The sequence below is a fragment of the Egretta garzetta genome, unplaced genomic scaffold (assembly GCF_000687185.1).
Source record: "Egretta garzetta isolate BGI_Z169 unplaced genomic scaffold, ASM68718v1 scaffold25, whole genome shotgun sequence".
In the NCBI taxonomy this organism is placed as follows: Eukaryota; Metazoa; Chordata; class Aves; order Pelecaniformes; family Ardeidae; genus Egretta; species Egretta garzetta.
Window position 1 is genome coordinate 1,139,874 of NW_009259800.1, and position 5,342 is coordinate 1,145,215.

The following is a 5,342-nucleotide window of genomic DNA, read 5'->3' on the forward strand; positions in this document are numbered from 1 at the left end:
AGATAAGCCAACACGGCTGAGCGGATCACGTATTAATTGCTGGCTGGACCACACAACTCTTAGCAGTTGGGAGCTGAGGTGGGAGCTCCTGCTCCCAGGATGTTATGCAGCGAAATGCAGTGTGTGGTGACTATGCCCGTGTTGGAAGCTCGTAGGTTCTCAAAAGGTTAGAAATAAAATTACAGTTGTTATGCTTGGCATGCCTACCTTTTATTTTCTTTCTCTGGTCTGGATAGACTCCCTAAGAAAATTTCTTTTTCCTAAGCAATGTAAAAACAGCGTGAGCGTGACTTTGTAGCATAGGATTGTCTTCAGTTCCAGAGGATTTTCATTTGCATTTTTCTGTCATCTTTGTGGCAATCACTAAGTGTTAAAAATTGCAGCAGACATTTTTAGATTATTGTGGTTTCCCGCAGTTGCTTTTTCCTTCAAAGTCAGCTCTGAAGATCTAATCTAAGGGGCTAAAACCAATCTGCTCTGAAACCCAAGTTATCCAATGATTTTTTTTTTTCTCTCCTTGAATTTTTAGTTAAAAAAAAAAAAAAATCCTGCTGGGTCATGGGGCAAGTTTTCTCTGACATTTGTGATGCTTTTTTGAAAAAAGCTGCAGGATCTAGAGGCCTAAAATGGAACCCTTCTCCCTCTGGATGGAGGGGCTGGCGTGCGGTGTGTTGGCACAGCCTGTGCCACCCTAAGGGCTGATATTTGTGAGCGATGGCTGCGTGACGGCTGGCTCCACCGGACCCCTGGGTGGCCCTGGGCTGGCTTATCTGGAGCTGCCTGCCCTGTCCCTGATATCCCCGTCCCTGACATCACGTGTCCCGCAGGCCGCCGTGTTTGTTGACATTCCTCCTTCTCCCGTGGATTGGCTCCGGTGGCCTCCGCGTCACCCCAGCACGAGTCCCAGCTGGCTGGTACGGCCTGTTTGCAATGCCTGATGGGTGCTGTAGTCTGCCCGCAGCACCCTGGGGCTGTGTCACCCTGTGTGTCCCTCTCTGCAGGGGCAGGGGGTTATGGCGAGGTGCTGCAGGGGGCTGGGTCCTCGGGAAGTGTTTCATGCCCGGCATTGTTTTGGTGAGAGGTGGACGTGGGGGATTTCGGCAGCCTTGCCTCCCTCCTGGAGCAGCCTGGGAACGGGGTTGCTTCTTGGGAATATCCTTTGGGTAAGAGGCCGGCTGTGCGTTGCTCCTGAACCACCGTTTAGAGCTGGTTTTGCAAAGCACTGAGCACCTTTGGCCTGATGCGTGCTGCAGGCGAGAGCTGGGGAAGCTTCCTCTGGGCACAGGCAGCCTGGGGCATGAGATCTCATGGTTTTTTCATTCTTCTAAGTTTACTTAATAATTTTTCAGGTGAGGGAGTGAGTGGCTGCTCCTGTGCTTCCTCTATAGTTTGCATTTGTATGAAGCATTATGCTGCTGGATTTGCTTATTGCAGATCTTACAAAACCTTTGTTCATGTTCTGTTCCTCACCCTGCTTCAAATAACTGCTGGGTAGGAAGCAGCTCAAAGGCATTTCCTGCAAAAGGAGTGATTTCATCACTGTTACAACTGCAGCAATGCATTTTTTTTTTTTCCCCTTACATGATGGCAAATGAGCTTTAGCTAAATTCTCAGTATAGCGGTGTAGCCTGGTGAGATATTAGCAAGAAACTGTAAGATCCCACAAAACAGGAACTTGAGACTGGTCCCAGGCATGCCCAGGTGTATGTTTAGTTACCGGCTTTGTCAGACTCCTCGTATGACCTGGGTAATTTGATTTCTTGGGCAAAATAAGATGACTGAGGTGGCACTGGTTTGGAGTCTCCTCTGGTGTAAGGAGTAAGACACAGTCTGATGCGGTCCCCCCCACCTGGGCTGTGTGTGTGACTTGTCTGAGCGTTTGGCCTTGCTCTGTGTCTGCTTAGGAGTTGTAGGAGAGTAAATTACCTGCAAAGGTAAAAGTGCAGTTCTGGGGCAGGCTGGCTTCTGCCCCCCTTCCCTTACTTTGCGGGAAGACTACTTACGACTTCCTCTGATACAAGATGGGTTGCTTCACTCACAGCTGCATGTATATTTGCCCTTGAAAATGTCACACTTACAGTGAATTGGGCCCTTACTTTTAGGCTTTCTAAAACCAGAGGGTTATTCTTGTATTACAACATCACAGCGCAAAAAGGAAAAAATATTTCCTGTGAATCTTAATACTACCCTGTAACTTTGTCTATCGTTGCATTTTGTGTTGTCCCTTCCTCTGCACCTCCTGTCAACACTGACTTTAACTTTTACTTGTGTGTTCCTTGCACACAAGGAAATGGTTGCCAAAACCACAGCGGCTGTAAGCAAGTGATTACACCCAATGATGCTTTCGTTTGCATTTTCCTGGTTAAAAGCTAATGCTAACCAGGCCTCATACAAATCAAGATTTTTGATATAATGCCAGATTTGCCCCAGACAGACACTTGCTGTGGTGATACTTAATACTGACAGCAGCTCTCACCCTGGCACACTTACTTTATCTTTCAAATCCAGGAAAATTGCTGTGTTCCTTCTAGTTTCATAGATCTTTGTGATAAGGGTTCATAAATAATGACAAAATAAGAAGCTTCCTAGGAATAAATGATACTGGTGAATGTTTAATGCATAGAAGTGCAGTGTCTGGACTTCTCCCTCACTGGAGTCCTAAGAGCAGGAGCATTACATGAGAATGGCTCACAAAATGAAATATGCACATTCCCATTATTATGTGCTCATGTATTAGTGAGAGGTGCTGTGAATAGTTTAGAAGCCTAATGCAAGAACCCTTGCTCAAAAAGAGGATCAATCAATTGTATTGCCTTTCTAAAAGTGCTGCCTATTTCGTCTCTGTAGGGAGTCGTGGTGCGGATCTTTCCAAGGCATGGGAGATGTTTGGCTTAAAACAAAAACTGGATTCCTACCTATGCAGGGTGTGTTAGTTGTTCCTATATGATCCCAGCCCGAGTCCTCAGCTGGATTGCAGAGGGGCTGGAGTTGGGAATCTCCAGACTGCAGCAGTCTGGAGAGACATCTGGAGACCAGAAGTCTTTTTACTCTTTTTAAAGACAGCCAAATGAGCTCTTGTTCCTTAAGGTGGAAACTAGTGACAACAAGGATACAAATGATGGTTTCCGCCACATGAGGACGTGGTCTGGAAGTGAGGTTTTGTAGAAAACGGATTTCTAAAACTCTGAGGATCAGCTCAATTCATCACACATGTTGACACTGAAAGCTTAGCAGCCTGTGCTCTGGTGTTTGGGACTGGCCTTGGTTTCTTTTGTGACTTGGGATATTGAATCTGAATCTGTGGTCAGAGACCACTTGACTAGCTAAGGGGATTTGAAGGTAGGAAGGCAACTCTGGAATTTGTCAGATCCTGGGCATGCTGTGCGCTAGACAGCTTCTTCCAGCACAAGTAAGAAGTGGGTTCTTATGTGTAACGAAGATCTTTGGGGCAATGGGAGGTCCTGGGTATGTGTTCTTCCCTGTGCTGTGCCAGCTGCCCCAGGAAGGTTGGTTGAGTATATGTCAGCTGAAGATCTCGGATGCGGCTGTGTTGGTGCTAGGGCAGAAAATCTGCTATTCCTGGACATAAATCGTGCTTTGGATATTAGAAAGCATTTTCTTGCATGGAATAGGAAGACGGATTATTTTACTGGCACGTTTTCCCTAGTTGTGTGCTGTGATCTGAGCTCACTTCTTAAAGCGGCCTAGCTATGACTCTACTTGTGTGGATATCAGGTGGGTTGGTGGTTTTTTTTTTTTTCCTAACTTTTGCACACGTGGGGTGGACTGGTTGTAGAAACATTGCTGTTAACATCATGCAGGGCACTGCGCTGCTGAGTTTCTGGTTTAGCTTGGGTTACCTGAGGGTCTGCTTCCCATGATTTTGTGTCAGGTTGCCTTATTGTACTTACCAGCTTGGGATGTACTCGTGCAATACAGACTTATGAAAAATATTTCTGCTGGGGTGACTGCATCTCCTGGAGACAGAGAACATGGAGTCCTTGCAGTGCAGTTTTTCTTGTGCACATGGATTAAGGCATGGGTGGCAGAACAAACACTTCTCAGCTTAATGGCCAGTCACCCTGGGCTGGTCCTGAGAGCCAACTAATAACAGGCTTGTTCTGTTGTTGCTGCATAGAAAGTCCTTGTGATCAATAGGATCGGGGCTGTCGGGCTGTGATGTCCCGTTGTGCTGTCTGCACCGTCACCCTTTTCCGACATGGAGCCTTTTGCTGCCCATCCACATCTTGCGTACGTGCCTCCTGCTGTCCCCTGGGACCTCTGGAGCTCCGTGCCCGGCAGTGTCCTTTCGGCGTGCCCTCCAGCACTGCTCGCTCCTGCTGCAGCGCTTTGCCGATGCGAAAGCATTTTCTTGCATGGAATAGGAAGACGGATTATTTTACTGGCACGTTTTCCCTAGTTGTGTGCTGTGATCTGAGCTCACTTCTTAAAGCGGCCTAGCTATGACTCTACTTGTGTGGATATCAGGTGGGTTGGTTTTTTTTTTTTTCCTAACTTTTGCACACGTGGGGTGGACTGGTTGTAGAAACATTGCTGTTAACATCATGCAGGGCACTGCGCTGCTGAGTTTCTGGTTTAGCTTGGGTTACCTGAGGGTCTGCTTCCCATGATTTTGTGTCAGGTTGCCTTATTGTACTCACCAGCTCGGGATGTACTCGTGCAATACAGACTTCTGAAAAATATTTCTGCTGGGGTGACTGCATCACCTGGAGCTCCTGGAGACAGAGAACATGGAGTCCTTGCAGTTACCAGCTTGGGATGTACTCGTGCAATACAGACTTATGAAAAATATTTCTGCTGGGGTGACTGCATCTCCTGGAGACAGAGAACATGGAGTCCTTGCAGTGCAGTTTTTCTTGTGCACATGGATTAAGGCATGGGTGGCAGAACAAACACTTCTCAGCTTAATGACCAGTCACCCTGGGCTGGTCCTGAGAGCCAACTAATAACAGGCTTGTTCTGTTGTTGCTGCATAGAAAGTCCTTGTGATCAATAGGATCGGGGCTGTCGGGCTGTGATGTCCCGTTGTGCTGTCTGCACCGTCACCCTTTTCCGACATGGAGCCTTTTGCTGCCCATCCACATCTTGCGTACGTGCCTCCTGCTGTCCCCTGGGACCTCTGGAGCTCTGTGCCCGGCAGTGTCCTTTCGGCGTGCCCTCCAGCACTGCTCGCTCCTGCTGCAGCGCTTTGCCGATGCGCGTGGTGCTGGATGAATCAGCATTGCTGCAGCGTCACCTCCCGGCCTCGCCACCTTGCCTGCCACCTAACGCAGGATCTTCTGTTCCTCGGGCGCTGCTGTGCGGGTGCCCCGTCTCAGGAG

General features: G+C 48.1%; 1 protein-coding gene across 1 annotated transcript in view; it reads left to right on the forward strand.

Moving 5' to 3' along the window:
• Positions 1-5,342, forward strand: part of ULK1 (unc-51 like autophagy activating kinase 1) — a 108,605-nt gene that overhangs the window by 25,630 nt on the left and 77,633 nt on the right. The window lies entirely within an intron of this gene.